The sequence below is a fragment of the Labeo rohita genome, chromosome 16 (assembly GCF_022985175.1).
Source record: "Labeo rohita strain BAU-BD-2019 chromosome 16, IGBB_LRoh.1.0, whole genome shotgun sequence".
Classification (NCBI taxonomy): domain Eukaryota; kingdom Metazoa; phylum Chordata; class Actinopteri; order Cypriniformes; family Cyprinidae; genus Labeo; species Labeo rohita.
Window position 1 is genome coordinate 38,069,985 of NC_066884.1, and position 17,862 is coordinate 38,087,846.

Genomic DNA, 17,862 nt, shown 5'->3' on the forward strand with positions numbered 1-17,862 from the left:
TAAGTCAGCGTGCCTCATTGAACTGTCAGCATCTATGAAGCCGCTCGCCGCGTACAAGGTTACGGAGCGGTAGGGCACGGAGGGGTCTGGCAGGTACGGCCTGGCAGAGCTCGTTCCTCGGTCCGGCCTCGTGTCACTTTCGTTCAGGGCCGAACGCTCTCAGGCGGAGCGTCCGGGGTTGTGGCCCGAGGGGGTGGCAGGTTGCATCCCCCGGTTTCGTATCAGCTCCACGTACAGGCGGCATTGATCCCAGCTGAAAAAAGCCATCCAAACAATGAGGTCCAATAGCAAGTCCATTTCAAGGGCCCAGCTGATTGGAGCCGGGTAATGCCGGCATTAGAGATACTCAGCTGGGCCGGCGAGTCGCGGAGCGCACCGTGAAATCTCTTGTTAAAGTAAGAAAAATAGTGTTTGCTCAGTAATTGAACAATTTTATTTTAGCCCCACCGGCCCCGGCGGCCCCCGCTCCTCCTCCTCCTCCTCCTGGTCCTCGCGCTCCGGCGCTCCCCTCCCCCTCGCCTTTGTGTGAGTACCCATCAAATCTGGATCGATCCTGCAGTGTCATTGTGTAAGGGGGTTATTTATGTGGGCATCCAATCTCCAGCTGCCGTTGTATTCGGGCAGGGAACAAGGCCAGAGATTTTGTTAACAGCGAAAAGAACATCAGAGGAGACACGGCGGCCGAAGCTCCGGCGCTTTCACAGCCGGTTAGTCTTTAAGTAGTAGATGTATTGAGTTCATCCTGGTGAAATAGACAACTAATTTACTGTTTTCTCTCTCCATCTACATGGATTACGAGAGGCGAACGAGACGACCGCGGGACACCCCCCCCACACCCGCGACCCCTCCCGGCAGGCTCGCCAAAAAACGAGCCCCGGCCCTATCTGCGGGAGAAATGAACGATCCTATTTATGTTAATGCATACATGAGCGTTACACAGGTTTTCCCATGATAAGGCTATAGGTTAATGAAATGCTCATTTCATTCTAGCAGTTGTTTTCTCTGTGAAGTTCCGATAAGTAGCGAACCAATGAAGCCTGTAATTACAATCTTACAGAAACCCGGCCAATCTGTATATAAATCTCACCATCCAATTACAAGATGTAATAATTTTGCAGTCAAGCTGGTAATGAGGTCTAATACTCATGCATGTGATAATCCCCCCTGGATGCTGACTCTATCAGATGTTAGCTTTGTAATTATGTGAGCAAAAAATCATTATTTCATGTTCAAGTAGAAAATGAGGTTGGTGGGAAGTTAATTTTCTCTATGCTCTGTGAAGCGTAGACAAGAATTTAATGATTTAATTACAGTTGTTAGCCCTTTTTTGCGAGAGGCTTAAATCGAGCTAAGCGTTTTTCATAGCCTGACATCAAGAGTCCGGGAACATCAAAGATCATGGCGGCGGAAGTGACGGGCGGCCCCCGGAATTTCCAGGAGCGGAATTTCGGTTATATCCTCATCGCCAAGGTAACCGCGGCCCCGGGACGCCGAGCCGCCAGATAAAAGCGACATCAACAAATATTAAGCGCCCGGGCTTTCTCCGTCGCTCGCTAATCCACTGTATGTGAATTTGTCATATCAGATTACTATGACAGTCATGGTGAGGTGGAGTGGAAGGCATCCACCCACCTCAAAAGGACAATATAGATTTCTCTCCACCTTTCTGGGAATTTCAAAACGGCTTCTGAGTGGTGTCTGTAGCCCTCTGATTTCCATATATCCTTTATGGAGGAGAGCGAGCGAGCGAGCGAGAGAAACAGTAAATACATTCCTCAGAGTAATCCCTAGAAAGGGGAGCGCTTTTTGCCAGTGGAAGAAAGCGCTTTGAGCTATGTAATTCAACTTCACAGCGACACCAGCTACTTGTTTATTCAAGGGTTGGGGAACGCTGCTCCGCTCCCTTTAACAGGCCTCTGTGAAGACTGCCAAATATTTAGCCTGTCCTCTCCTGCCTTTCATCTGCTCCCGCAACTTGACGCTCGAGATACTTCTCACCGCTCTCCTTACAAACTTCTGCTATGATTTGAATTTGACTTTGCAATAAAGGGTATATGCAGTCTAAAGTCACTCGAGGCGCTTTTTGTTCAATGACACCACAGAAGCCCTGGGAGGCATTTGAAGCCTTTCAGAACTCCAGGTTCGGGGAGAAAATATTTGTAAATGACTTGTCTTTGCTCGTGCATTCCACTCGTCGAAATTAAGCCCCACAGCCACGTGCATTTTAAACACTCCGACGCCTCTCGAAATCTCCAAAGGTGACAATTGCGTACCCCAAGGCTCCAGGAACGGATCCTCGGCGGCGACGGCGCTCTCGAGAGCCCCCCTCCCGCGCTCCGGGTCCCTGACCTTTAAATCTTCCGCCCTGATTTCGGCGCTTCACTGCGCTCTGTTAAACAAGAAGTGTTGTGACCCATAATTGTGGGCAGCCTCTCAGCAGGTTGGGAGAGCTCTTTCCGCCAGAGTGTCCGGTCCGGCTCCATCTGCTGCTGTCTTGTGCTGGTCCCACTGGGAAGCCCGGCTAATTTTGCAGTCAATTAGCAGAAGGACGCCTTTTGTTCTCTGGCCGTCCCAACGGGCCGCTGTGCCAGTCTGCCGCGATCTATGGACGCTGCATTCAGATGGTGCGCAGGGCTGTTTTTCATTCTCCCCGCTCTCTCCGGCGCCGGGCCCTCGCTGACCCTTTTGACATTGTTGGCCAAACGCTGTCGATCGCGCGGAGGCTTGAATGACGAATGCGAGATGGACCGAGAGTGCCTGGGTTAAATTCAACCGTGAATGAGAGGCATTAGAGGCTTCATTAGCTGTAGGATTAGATGTCATAAAGCCCTCATGGGCACATCATGAGCAATGAGTACGCTTAAAACCGGTGGATTATCACTGCAATAGACTAATTCTGCACTACGCCACTGACACAAGACTCTAATGTGCTAGAACCACACCAAATCTCTAATGATACACGAGAAACGCCATTCAATTCTCATCCGCGAAAGAAAATTGATTGAGATTACATGTTGATTGATATTAAGCTTTGCTGAGAATTTTCTGTTCCTGTAAAACATGTCACTTAAATGCACTAGACGTTGCTTTTCATGCATCTGTCAGACAAATAATGCAGAATTACACTACAATGGAAGTGTTTTGGATTAGTACTTTTTTTAATTGATACTTTTATTCAGCCCCGATGCATTACACTGATCAAAAGTGCCATTAAAGACATTTATAATGTTACAAAAGATTTTTATTTCAAATAAATGCTGTTCTTTAGTACTTTCTATTCATCAAAGAATTTTGAAAAATAAAATGTATTACAAAATATAAAACAGCAAATCAGCATATTAGAATGATTTCTGAAGGATCATGTGACACTGAAGACTGGAGTAATGATGCTGAAAATTCAGCTTTGATCACAGCAATCAATTACACTAGAACACATATTCAAATAGAAAATTGTTGTATTAAACACAGTAATGATTATTACATTTTATCAAATAAATGCAGGCTTAGTGAGCAGAATAAACTTCTGTCATAAAAGTACTTCCAATGTTACTAAGGAAATGCACTAAAAAGAAATCTAAAACTGCATTTAAAGAATAAAGTCTTGTGTATTTGGAGGAGTTTGCATACTTGCATACTGTAGATAAGGTGCTGATGCACATATTGATATACAATGCACTATAAATTGTTTTTATTACATCTGGCAAATAATTTAATCTGCCAGTTTAACCACAATGCATTGTAAATAAAGTGGGCATTCTAATAGTCAAGTATGATTTATATAATTTATATAATTATAGATAGATAGATAGATAGATAGATAGATTTTTTCATTAAATAAGTTCTTCCAAATCAACCACAATACATTATAAGTAAATGCCATGTATAATTATGTCCATAACTGGTTATTAAATATGATTTATAGTATTGTAAATTAACTTTTTATTTGACTATCTAATCATTTTAGGGTCCTATTAATAAAACAGTGTATCTATCATATTTGGAGGAATTATAAAATAAAACAATAAAATAAAATAACAAAAACTTACTTGTTCTTCTTTGTAACCTGTAGATGAATTGCTGCCACATTGATATGCTCTGAATGTAGTAAATTACTTGTCAAATAATTTAATTAAACCACAGTACATCAAGCCATGCCATGTATAATTATGTCAATAACTGGTTTATTTCAAAATCTAAATATGATTCATGTTGAATAAACCTTTTATTTGACTTTGTAATCATTTTTATTGTCCTGCTTAGGATAGCGACGTCATGTCACACACATTGATGTACCTTGAATGCAGTATAAATGAGTGCATCTGCCAAATAATTATAAGTCGCCGTTTTAACAACATGCCATGTGAAGTCTGACACTTACTCTGACACTTAAATACGATTCGTGGTGAATACACTTTTGATTTGACTTTCTAATCACTTTTCTGAAGGGGGGTGGCGGGGGGGTCCTGTTGAATATAGTAATGGCGTGTGATATCGGGAGGAATTCCGACGTGTGAAAGCGGGCCGCTCCGCCCGGTAACCTGTGGACGAAGCGCCGCCATTAGCCGGCGGTTACAAATGAGCTTCCCAGCCTCTCGGAGCTCTTTTTTGATAGATGAAGCACCCTGTCGGTCTCACCCCGCAGTCCTGGAGCAGCTCTACCTGGCCTCTCGCCGCGCTACCTGTCTCAAGTTAATAAATCATTTTGGTCCATAAAATATTCAAGGTGGGTGGGGAGGGCCGAGGTATCAGGCAAGCAGGGCAGGTTAAAGAATTTCTTAAATTTTTATAGCGTGACAGCCTGTCCCACATAAGCCCCTCAGCTGTCTCATGTTCTGGGGCAGAAATGATCCTCTGTGTCACTCTAATAGTCTAGAATTACACTTGTATCACTGTCACTAGCATATGGGGATGTGTAAACCCCCTAGGCCTGTGCTCCCTCTGCTTTCATGGCATTTAAAATGATAACATTTGGCCAAGCTAGTTTTGACAGAAAGAGTGAAGCTCTATTCTCTCTCTTCCCCCTCCACAGCGGGCGTATCGGTGACAAAGACAGCCACCAGGGGCCTGCCACCGAGCGGCCAATCATCAGGCTTTTTACTGGATAATGATGGCGGGCTCTGACTCTGTTAATAAGGGCCCGAGCACAGAGGGAGAGCGGCGGCAGAGCTGTTCGGCTGCCATTCACTTCATTATAGGCTCTCTTATTATAGAGCGCTCTCTGACTCGCTCCCGCTCTCCTCCACCTGATCGTATCGGTGCGGCTAAAGCGCCCCGTGACGTCGGCCTCGTGTTCTCCAAACCGATCGGAGGGCTTTCGATCGACTCGCCTCTCTCGTTTGTTATGCGAAAGGAATCGCGGCGCATACGGAGCGAAACGTGACTCGATTTCCCGTCACCAACGCGACGGCAATAGGAGAATCAAACTCTAATGTTATTAGTAACTTTAGAAGCACAACGAAATATTATAACCTGCTCAGTTCCAAACAATAACAAGCCTCAGGAAGTCTTCAAAAACATCACAGAAGAAGCTTGTCCACTTTGTTATATGTGACCCTGGACCACAAAACCAGTCTTATGTTGCACGGGTTTATTTGTAGCAATAGCCAAAAATACATTGTGTGTGTCAAATTTATCGATTTTTCTTTAATGCTAGGTAAAGATCATGTTCCATGAAGATATTTTGTAAATTTACTACTGTAAATATATTAAAACTTAATTTTTGATTAGTAATATGCATTGCTATAAACTTAATTTGGACAACTTTGAAGGTGATTTTGTCAGTATTTGGATTTTTTTGCACCATCAGATTCCAGATTTTTCAAATAGATGTATCTCGGCCAAATATTGACTTATCCTAACAAACCATACACCAGTGGAAAGCTTATTTATGTAGCTTTCAGATGACGTATGAATCTCAATTTTGAGAAATTTACACTTACGACTTACGGTTTTGTGGTCCAGGGTCACATATATGCAATACCTTTTACATTAACTTTATGTGAGAAAACAATTAAAACATCTCAGCCATATCTGATTGGCAAACTCAAAATATATCATTTATGGTCAAGATAAACTGTGATTCTACGAATTTTTTTTTTTTTAATGTCCTTTTCTGTTCCACAGGAAAATATATTAATATACCTGTCAAGTGTTTGAAAAAATATGTTTTTAAATGTTTTTGAAAGAAGTCTTCTGCTCACCAAGGCTGCATTTATTTGACCAAAACTAAGTAATAAAGTGAAATATTATTTTGATCTAAAATATATTTGTTTCTATTTTAATATATTTAAAATGTATTTTAATATATTTTGTCCAAATATTTTCATATATTCTATTTTAACAGATTTTTGCAACATTGTGAATGTCTTTACTGTCACTTCTGATCAATGTAATGCATCCTTGCTGAATAAAAATCTTAATTTCTTTTGTTGTCATTGTTGTTGTTTATATCTTATCAAACGTTTGAATGTTAGTGTATCATGATTTTCAAAAAATAAAATAATATTGATAACATTGATAATAATCAGAAATGTTTGTTAAGCAGCAAATCAGCATATTAGAATGATTTCTGAAGAATGATGTGACACTAAAGAATGGAGTAATGATGCTGAAAATTCAGCTTTAAATCACAGAAATACATTACGTTTTACCATATATTCACATAGAAAACAGCTATTTAAAATTGCAACAATATTTTACAGTATTTACTGTATTTTTGGCCAAATAAATGTCTCAAAAACATCACAGAAGAAGCTTGTCTGCCTTGTGTGAGATATAAAAAACGAAAACCAAACAACAACAACAGAAAAGGGTTAGGGTTAGGCTATATTTGACAGGCAATCTCAAAATATAGCATTTATGGTCATGATAAACTGTTATTTGGAAAAACATTTCTTCAAATTTTTTTTAGTTTAATTAAATAAAAAAGTTCACAATTTTTAATGGTTTTTCAAAGAAGTCTTTTTTGCTCACTAAGGCTGCATTTATTTGACCATAAATACAGTAAAAACAGTATTATTGCGAAATATTATCGTATTACATATAAATATATTATCTAAAATAATTTATTTTCTATTTTAATACATTTAACATGTATTTTAATATGTTCTGCCCTTAAAATTACATTCAAATACACATATTTTCATATATTTTATTTTAATAGATTTTTGTAACATTATGAATGTCTCTACTGTCACTTTTGATCAGTTTAATGCATCTTTATTTTAGTTGTTGTTTTTTAAATCTTCTCAAACTTTTGAATGTTAGCGTATGACGATTTAAAAAAAATACATAAATAAAAATAACTATTATTAGAAGTGTTTCTTGAGCAGCAAATCAGCATATTAGAATGATTTCTGAAGGATCATGTGACACTGAAGACTGGAGTAATGATGCTGAAAATTCAGTTTTGATCACAGAAATAAATTAGATTTTACTATATATTAACAATTTTAAATTGTAATAGTATTTCAACAAATATTTACTGTTTTTTATCAAATAAATGCAGCTTTTTCTGAGAAAAAAAAAAAAAAAAAAACTGAATTATTCCAAACTTTTATCCACTAGTGTATATATATTTATATTTTTTGGTGAACTATACCTTTAATACAAATAGATATAAGCGTGTTAATTGAGAACAGGAAATATGTCAACATGATGTAAAATGAATGTGCTGCTCTTACTGATGTATCCAGGCATTATGAAGGATAAACTGCATATGAAATAGTGATGACCGACCAATTAAGCCTCCGTCAGTGCTGCGTTTCTGCCTCCCCTCTTTTTTCCCCTTTTCTCTCGGTGCCCGTCCTCCCCCTCTCGCCGTTTTCTCTCAGTTGAACAGACTCCAGCAGCGTGACGGGGTCCCTCCGGATTCGGCCTCTCAAGTTGTTAAAGTGGGAATCAGCAATCTCTGCTTTCTACACCAACAGGGAGGGCGAGGACAGGAGCCTGGAACAGCCCTTCCGTTATTGAGCCTGAAGGTTCAGGTCCCGGCGCTTGTGGGTGAGAAACCCCTGCTCTCGCACTATTAATCATTATGTGACCCTTTAACACCTGCTACTAACTCTCTGCCTCCAACTGCCGCCGTATTGATATCGTTCCCTGTTGATTTCTTCATTTTCCGAGGCCGGCCAGGACCGAGGCCTTTGAAATTCCTCATAAATGTCAGTAATTGCGCATCAGAGTTCAGTGTATTACTTTCGCACTTTCTCTTTGGCCGGGTTTTTCTCTTTCTTCCCTCGCCCGCGCCCCTCGCTCGCGTGCAACTATGCGGCGGAGCCTCATGTATTTTGATGATATAAAATATGACCACATTTACATGCAAATAGAAGTTTGAGATTAATGGGGGAAGCAAACAGTGAAAAAAGGAGGACGGCACGGTAATACGCCATTATGCTGTTTAAATACATTTACCCGTGTTTGGAAGCTGAATTAGCATGGTCTGAGCACCAGGAAATCATGTTGGCCTGATTGCAATTTTGTTTTCCAATTGATCGTACAATTTCATCAAGTTCAGCTGTCATTTCTAATAGTAACCCAGGTTTACTGACTAAATTGAAGATTTGCGCTGTGGCGGAGAGATCTTGGCAGAACAGGTGAATTAGTCTGCTTTTTCAGTTTTTTTGCACTGGCCCATGACACCGAATTTAAAATTCAAATATTCCAAACATGTTTCCCGTGCGCATCTGAAGCGTGTCCGTGCCAGTTGGCAGTCACACATTGCATTTCTTTACTTTTGACTCATAATCGTCAACAAACTCTCACGTGGTCGTGTTAAGACCAGTATTAATTGACTCGAGATCGCAAGCGTGTCTTAAGACGTTCTCGGAGCCGCTCACAGGACGGCCCCGCCAAAGCAGGGGCCACCAAAGGCCTCGTAATATACAAACAATAAATCCATTTCTGTGGGCCCGGCGTTTGGCCCCGCAGATGAAATGATCATTTGAATATTTCACAACATCATCTAGGAGTGGAATAATCTATCAGTCACTCAAACGTCTGAGACGAGCGACCAAACAAACACCCCGAGCAAATGTCACTCATCTCTTACCCAAAATGATGCTGACAGCTAAATGCAGATCTCAATTTTACAGAGAAGGATTCATTACCTCTGAATAATAAATGGCAAAATAAATTGTCTAATCTTCTCTTTGTACACTCTTTGTCTGGTGGCCCTGAATAACAATCGCAAACAGATTTCAGCCTCAAGAAGGCACTGGAGAATAATGGCTTGTCCGCTTGAATTGTCTGACAGAACGCATTCAGATATCTTTTTGATATTTTTGCCGAGATAAAATGCATTTATATTTACAGATGCCTTTAATAATGGAGATGTTTAATCAATCACTTTTACAGGCAGCCCATATACAGAAATAAAAACTATTTATTATATTAATTATATATGGGATAGTTCAAGGATTTTTTTTTCTTTAAATGGAACAGATTTCTGTTTGCTCTGTTAATATTTTTAGTACAAAACATAATACATTTTTCTATTTCCCATTTATATATATATTTTTAAAATAATTAAATATTAAATAATAACATATTTTTGTATGTCAAAAATGTTGCATCACTATATTTAATAAATTATGTTCTTCAATAAAATATTTCATTATGTTTTCAGTTTTTTAATAATATTTACAGCTATAATGTAAACGGGTACATAATTGCAAAAATACATAAACAGTGTGAAAAAAAAAAAGAAAAGAAAATCCATAATATTATTATTATTTAAGTTTGTCAGGAAATCCCATCAAATTAAATAAATTAAATCTTCTCTGCATAAGAAAAAAAAAAAAAAAAAAAAAAATATATATATATATATATATATATATATGACCACGGCTGCATTTATTTGACCAAAGATACAGTAAAAACAGTAATATTTTTAATATATTCTGTCCTTAGAATTTTGTTTAAAATTAAATATTAAATAATTAAATAAATATGTTCATATATTCTATTTAATTTTTTTTTGTAACATTATGAATGTCTCTACTGTCACATTTGATCGATTTAATGCATCTTTACTAAATACCAAGTTAATTTCTTTTTGTTGTTTAAATCTTATCAAACTTATGAATGTTAGATCACGATTAAAAAAAACACTCATAACATTATAATCAAAAAATAAAATTAAATTTGAAATATGAAATATTGCTTTTTTTGCAACTAGCTGAAACTAGCTAAAGTTAAATAAAATACTCTATATCAATTTATTTTATTTTAGTATAACTGAGAGACTATTGCCATTTTTATTAATGCTTTGAATTCTTTTTTTTGCATTGTTTACAATGTTTTTATTCACTTCAGTTATTTTAGTATAACTTAAAATAATAATAATGAGAAATGTTCTCTCATAAAATAGCTAGTGTTGTTGTGAGCATATGGATATGTGGATATGAACTCTTCATTAAGTTCCTGCAGGAGTGAGTGTGTCTGCTGGAGTCTGAGCACACAATGGCCAGCGCCGCTGCCCCGGTGCGTCAGGCCGCTAATTTGGCTCACGGGGGAGTGGGTGGCTTAGCAGGCCAAACGTACGGCCTCTGACATCAGGGATCGATCGTGTTCGGAGGGCTTGAGGGGCAGAAGCGCAGGCCTCTCTCATTAGCTGACCGGACGGGAGCAGAGGTGCAAACTCATCCGTCCCAGAGGAAAACACTGAGCAAACTTACTTCAGCTCCTGCACGGCCATGACCACGACAAAGTCTCTGTGCAGCGCCTTGCGAAAGTCTCATTCCCCAGTGCTGATCTCGCACTGCAGATATTCCTTTCACTGACATTGTCAATGAATTATTTTTATGTGCAGATTCACACACTGTTCAGGTGTGGCTCATTTCAGGCAGCTGATTTGCTCCAGGACGATCCAGTCAGTCAGATGTTACTCACACATCACAGTTGAACAGGGCTTTGACTTTGAGTCATTGTAAGCAGGACCAGCCCAATCTCATTGTGCATATTTAATGGTGAATTCGTACAACCTCATTCCTTCAAATTTGTAAGATTTTTGAGTTCCCCAATTTGTATGAATTTGTACAAATGACCTATGAAATGACCTTAGGTCTAGACAAATCATATAAATCGCATGAATGAGGTTGTATGAATTCATATGAATTAGCCCCCTCCTAAAATATGTACCAATTGGCTGTGAGACAGCATTGGCAAGGCCTAAAACCAACATTTCCCCATACCTTTCAATGTAGAGTAACTTGAGTAAATTTACTGACCATAAATAAATAAATAAACAAATGTATTTGTGTGTGTGTGTGTCTGTGTATGTTTGTGTATATATACAAGGAACAAATTGACAAATTGGGGACAAAAAAACCAACATATAATTACATGTATTTGTTTGTTTGTTTACATTACAGAAATTAAACAAATCAATAAAGAAATAATGTAATATAACTGAACTGTAAAATATTTCATAATCATTTTAATTTATATAATAATTATATAAATTATAAGTTATTAAATTATATAATAATAACTTGTTTTTGTTACTATTATTATTTTTTTTTTCTTCCTTGAGATTCTCTCTGTCACCATCCGGGATGATGATGATGTTTATTATTATTATTATTATTATTATTATTAAAATGCTAATCAGTCTTACCATAGTTAACTAAAAATAAACCATAAAGAATGTATAATTTAAATAAAAAAAAAAAAGCATAAACTGAAATTAAACCAACTGTAAAAATCACTAAAATACTTGTTTTATCTAAAGTTAGTTGCAAAGTTCATTTAGTTTAACGTGATGTGAAATTACTCAAACTAAAACAGACATTTATTTTAAACTAAATGAACATATGTACAAACCACAAACAAACAACTAAAACTTGAAAACAAAATTAAAAACTGCTTTAAAACACGAAGACAAACTGTAAGAGCATCTCAATAATACCAAAATAACACTGATACTAATATTTAAGTTTTTTTTTTTTCTTGCTTTCAAAAGTTAAACCACAGAGCTTTTATTGTGGTGGAAAACCACAGGGAAGCTTCTCTTTTGAAATGCTTCTCTTTTGTTGATTGACAACAGCTTTATCTCAATGCAAACTAGGGAAGATGTGGTCACACTTTATTTTAAGGTCCGGTTCTCACTATTAACAAACCATTAACTGACTTTTGCCTCAATAAACTCCTAATTTGCAGCTTATTAGTAGTTAAGGTTAAGTTCAGGTTTTGGGTAGAATTAGGGATGTAGAATATGGTCATGCAGAATAGGTGCTTTATAAGCTCTAAGACACAGCCAATATGTTAATAATAGACTAAGATACGCTAATAAGCAACTTGGTCTCTATACTAAAGTGTTTTCGAAGATGTTTGATGTGTTTTGGATTAATAAAAAAGTTACCAGCCAACTGCTGAGTGACACTGTTTCACATACTTGCCAACGCTGATTTTTGCTCACATTTGGTGCTTGACCAGTGTTAATCTAAGGCCATTCACCTTTCAGCGCTCGAGTCGCTCCAATGCTAATGTGCTATTGTGTTTCTAATGTGAAACCTCAAACTTTATCTACTTTATTGAATCCACTGATCAGTGCATTTCCTTGAGTCAGGAATGAGAAGGATCTTTTTAATCAACTTAATTGCTCTCTTTCACTCCCTCTTTCTTCGTCGAAGAGGCGCACGCAACTCCTCGCCACCGCTCTCCACTTTAAAGTGTAAAATTCAAGCGGTTAAGCAACAAGGTTGTTTCCTCCTCGCTAATTAATTGGACAGAAAGGACTGATTCAGTAGTTTTACAGCACAAAGTGGCTGCTTATACTAACAAGACTCAGATAAAGGTCTCGGGTAATGAGAGGAGAATCTCATCAGGGCCGGAGTTTACATCATCAGAACAAAACAGAGCAGCCCAAGGTAGTAATCACCATAATGTCAGCTTATTTATATTTGTGTTTAACGGCCCCGCATAATCAGGCCGTTTCACGAGCACTAGAAATAAGAACAAAGAGACGCCGGAGGTAATTGGTGAGAGGCCCCGTTCCCGCATCCCACCGGCGCGCGGTTAAACAGATAAAACACGCAGGAAATTGATACTCGATGCTCTTCGGGAAAATCCTCCCTCCAGACTGCAGACGTCGAACGGGAGCTGCCCAGGTGCCAGCGAATCGCTCGCGTTGCTCGTCCGACTCGTTTTCTGCAATAAAAAGCGTGCGGGATTTGACAGGCCTGCTTAGCACTGTCTTTGAAAGCATTTTTAATGACTCTCAAAGCTGCGCTGCGCTATATCGAGTGCCAGCTTCCCATGATATTCCTACATTAATGGGCTTTCCGAGAGCTCCAAACGAGTCTCCTTAACAAGGCCACATAAACAGTTGTCATTGAAGCAAATTCATTCCCCACTCAGGGCAAATTGCTCATAAAGAAAGTCCCCGGCCAAAACGCCGTTTCTGCGCTAGTTTATCAGCGTCGGTCGCATATTTGAGGCTCTTAATTGGTGACATTTCGTTCTCGCCAATGTTCTGCTTCAATCTTTTGGCAGTCACTCACCCCTACTTGAAAATGACAGGAATATGTAGAGAGGCCACTTTTTCGGCTTTTCTGCTCGTGGATTAATGTCTGGTTGGGTGGAACGGCGCGAAAGGCCCCGGAGATTGGAAATGACTGGATGTCAAACTTATTTTACTTTATGAGGCATATTTTTTTCGTACTGTGAAGTTATTAGTTGTACAAAGAACACTGCGGTTCAGAAGTTTGGGGTGGATACGATTTAATGTTTTTGCTCTTTTGCTCACCGAAGGCTGCATTCATTTAATCAAAAATGTGAAATATTTTTACAGTTTCAAATAGCTGTTTTCATGTGAATATGTGTTAAGATGTAATTAACTGCTGTGATCAAAGCTGAATTTTCAGCATCATTACCCTAGTCTTCAGTGTCACCCCTTGTAAAAAAAAAAAAAAAAAGATTTTAAATGCATTAATTTTTATACTACGTATAGTTCAAGTTTATCAACATATTTACTGACATATTGCTTGAGACTTACTGATATAAAATTATTTTAAAAAGTTGTACTTAAACTAAGTACTAATTGAGTTACTTGAATTTACTAATTGAGCACAAAGCACATTTCTTAACATTAAGTCTAAAATAAGTTTTAATGTCACTATTGATGAGGATTGTATGATCTGTAAATATTTTGCATTTAAAGGCTGATTTTATTTAAAGCGTACCTGCAGTAAACTTGCAATAGTTCCACTTTAGCACAAACAAATATACTTCAGTATATCTTTAGTTGGACTTCAGCACTACTTCCGCACAATTAAAGTGCACTAAGTACAAAACTAGTTGTTCCAGTTTAGCTTTAAATATACCAGTTTAGTATATTAAAACAATTAAGCAGAGTATTTTTATTAAGTACATAATATGTAAATGTATTTGTAGTATACTTAGCATGAAAAAAAGTATTTTAAATACATTTTAGTATATTTATTTTTCACTAGGGACACGATCCTTTTGAAATCATTCAAATATGCTGATATTGCTGCACAATATTTTTGAGGAAACTATGATATAGTACTATTCAAAAGTTTGGGGTAAGCAAGATTACAAAACAAAAAACAAAACAAAATAAAATAAAATAAAATAAAATAAAATAAAATAAAATACAAAATATAAAATATAAAACAAAACTAAACAATACAAAACAATAGCAATGGGTCATTTTAAAATTGATCAAAAATGAGAGTAAAAACATACATTGTTACAAAAATTTATTTTTATTTAAAAATATATTTTAAAATAGAATATATTCAAATATTTGGATTTAAATATAATTTAAGGGACAGAATATATATTATAGCAGAACAGTTATTTTAAATTGTAATAATATTTCACAGTATTACTGTTTTTACTGTATTTTATCATCAAATAAATGCAGCTCTTGTGAGACTTCAAACTTTTGAAAATTTATTTACTTATTTATTTTAAGAACAGCATTTATCTAAAGCAGAAATCTTTTGTGACATTATAAATATCTTCTTGCTAAAACTAAAGCATGCATTTCTAAAAAAACCCAACTGAATCCCAACTTTTGAACAGTATAGTGAACTCCGATTCAGAGAGTAGGATATAAACAAGAAGCAAAAGTATCGGTGCACTAACTAACGGCACAATTTCACGGACGCTGGTCATTGTTGGTGAGAATCCAAAGAGGAAGTGTAACTGCTGGGATCGCTCTGGGGTTTGTTTGGTCCTGCCATCTACACAGGTTGCTCCTCTGACTGGAACCAGATGGTTCGCTTCAGATAATATCATCTCGGCTCTTTAAAAAAGAGAGGGCGGGGGTCTCTCGCGCCACTCTCTGAGGTCTTCGGCTACTTTGTAACGCTGCACATTATTCATGCCATGACATGGGGTCTCGCAATTCAAGCTGTCTGTTTACTCAAAAGCTTGAAGCAGCACCATGTCCAGAAGCTTTGAGGGTCCAGCTCAGGCCTGAGATCGGGGCTAATGTGACACCCGAGGCCTAATCTTCTTAGTGGACCAGGATAAAATGAGTATCCATTACCGAATCAACCTTCATCCGCCCCCTCCCCTCGAGCCAGCGGCCCTCCGATAGCCAGCCATGAGACAATTGCTTGATTGGGCCCTTAATCAGGTATTAGCCACTAAAGCTGTAAGGGAAAGCAGCTAAGCTCCAAATTTTCTCCATCTGCACTTGCAGACCCAACTGGTTTGGCCCTGCTAGATCAAAGATGGCTGGTAAAAATCAGATTAGGGAGCGGAGAGGGGGGCGAGGAGCAGGCCAGAAGGGCCACAACAGGCCCAATCCAAGAAGAGCCCCGCTTTCCTGGCATAATCCTACAGCTAAGCTTGCCGTTTGAAGCACGGGGCCTTTTGTGCTAGCGCTTCGGCAGAGTGGAAGGAAAGAGGTTAACAAACCGCTCTTGGTTTCGCGCGTGCGTGCCGCATCGTATGCAGAACGGCTGCTCGGCGTGTCGGGAGAAAGTCAGGTAATGCTTGAAAACACAGCTAACGGGAAATGGCTCTGAACAAACATTCTTCCAGTAACACGGGCAGATTTCAACGCCTCAGCACACAAACGCCATATATTCACTGCTTATGGAACTCTCTTTCTAAAACATTTCAGTTTTTAAATGTTTCTGCTTAGTTTTCAGAACATTCAAAAGTAACACTTCTATAATGTTTCCAAAATGATACAATGGAATGGAACGCTCACTTAATGTCTTCCATAATGTTTGCATAACCAAGAAAAAGACTTTTAAAACATTTACTTGTTGGACATTCAGAAATAACGTTATTAGGAAATTTAGGGGGTGTTTACACAACACCGTTTTCAACTAAAAATGGAAAACTTGTATGTGTTTTGCTGTTTATTCACACAACAACTACCTTTTGGGGGTCTGAAAATGCAAACAAGTTCCAAAATGCAAGTTTTTTGAAAATGATACTGTTATAGTCTCAGTGTAAACAACAAAAATGCTGATTTGTGAACATTATGACAAGGTGCACAAGCATATTACATGTTCAGTCTATAGGCATGCTTGGACTTCTTTACAAAGTGATATCCAACTACTGGTCTGGCATGAATAACACAGCATTTTCAGTCATTTTCTCAAATTGGGATCATTTTGACAATGTTTTCATCTGCACATGAAACTTTACAAGAATACAAAGGAAAAAACTTTTGCGTTTTTAGTCATGTTTGTGTAAATGTAGCCTTAGAGAAAATAATGTTTGCAAAATGATAAAATGGAATGTTCCTTTGATGTCTCTCGAACATGTGCATAACCGAGAAAAAAACATTTTTACAACATTTAAACAACTGGACCTCTCGGAAGTTCAAAGAACATGACGTTAACATTAGTAAAACATTTCACATTTCATTTTGTTAGCTGGGGAAGTACAGCGTTTCTGAAGCACTGCGAGGCTTTCCTCATGTATTATTAGCAGTAGTTTATTTGCCAGTATTGTGGAAGCAATTATCACTTTGGAGGGGGGCAGATTAGTTCGCAAGATGGCAGTCTCCTGTCCTGTGTACACAGAGCCATGTGGGCCAGGAGAGATCAGAGCCATATTCCTGATGATGACCTCGCTCCAAATCCACACAACACACCCCGAGCGCTTCTACATCCACTGGCTTTACCGTCCTTATGGGTTACACACACACACACACACGCTTCTGCTTCTGTCACAGTTCAGTCCAAAACACACTCGTTAAGAAGTGTCTCCTCAAATAATGACTGATGAATGCTGATAAATCAAAGAACTGAGTCCTAATACTTAACACATTATTTACTTAGTATTTCTCACCATTTTTCTTATTCACATAAGCACAACCGTATATGTATTTTTATTAAATGTGTTTTTCACTTGCTTATCTGTATTTTATTTTAATTATCTGTCTAATCTCTCTGTGCAGCTCAAAGCTTCTGTCACTAAGACAAATTGTGTTTGAATAAATTTCATTCTGATTATACAAGTGCATTTTTTCCTGATTATAGAAGTATTAGATTATATATTGGCTGCCATAGTGAAAAACAAATGTACTAAAATGTATTTAAAAAAACATTTATTTCATGCTAAGTGAACTACAAATACATCTACATATTATGTACTTAATAAAAATACCCTGCAATTGTACTTTTAGTATACTAAATGGCTATATATAACAACAACTAATTTTGTACTTAATGCACTTTAATTGTGCAGAAGTCCAACTAAAAAATATACTTAAGTATATTTGATTGTGCTAAAGTGGAACTACTGCAAGTTTACTTTAGGTGCACTTTAAATGTTTTGCATTTAAAGATTCATATTATTTAAAGATCATAAGATCCTCATCAATAGTGACATTAAAACACATTTTAGGCTTTATATTAAGAAATG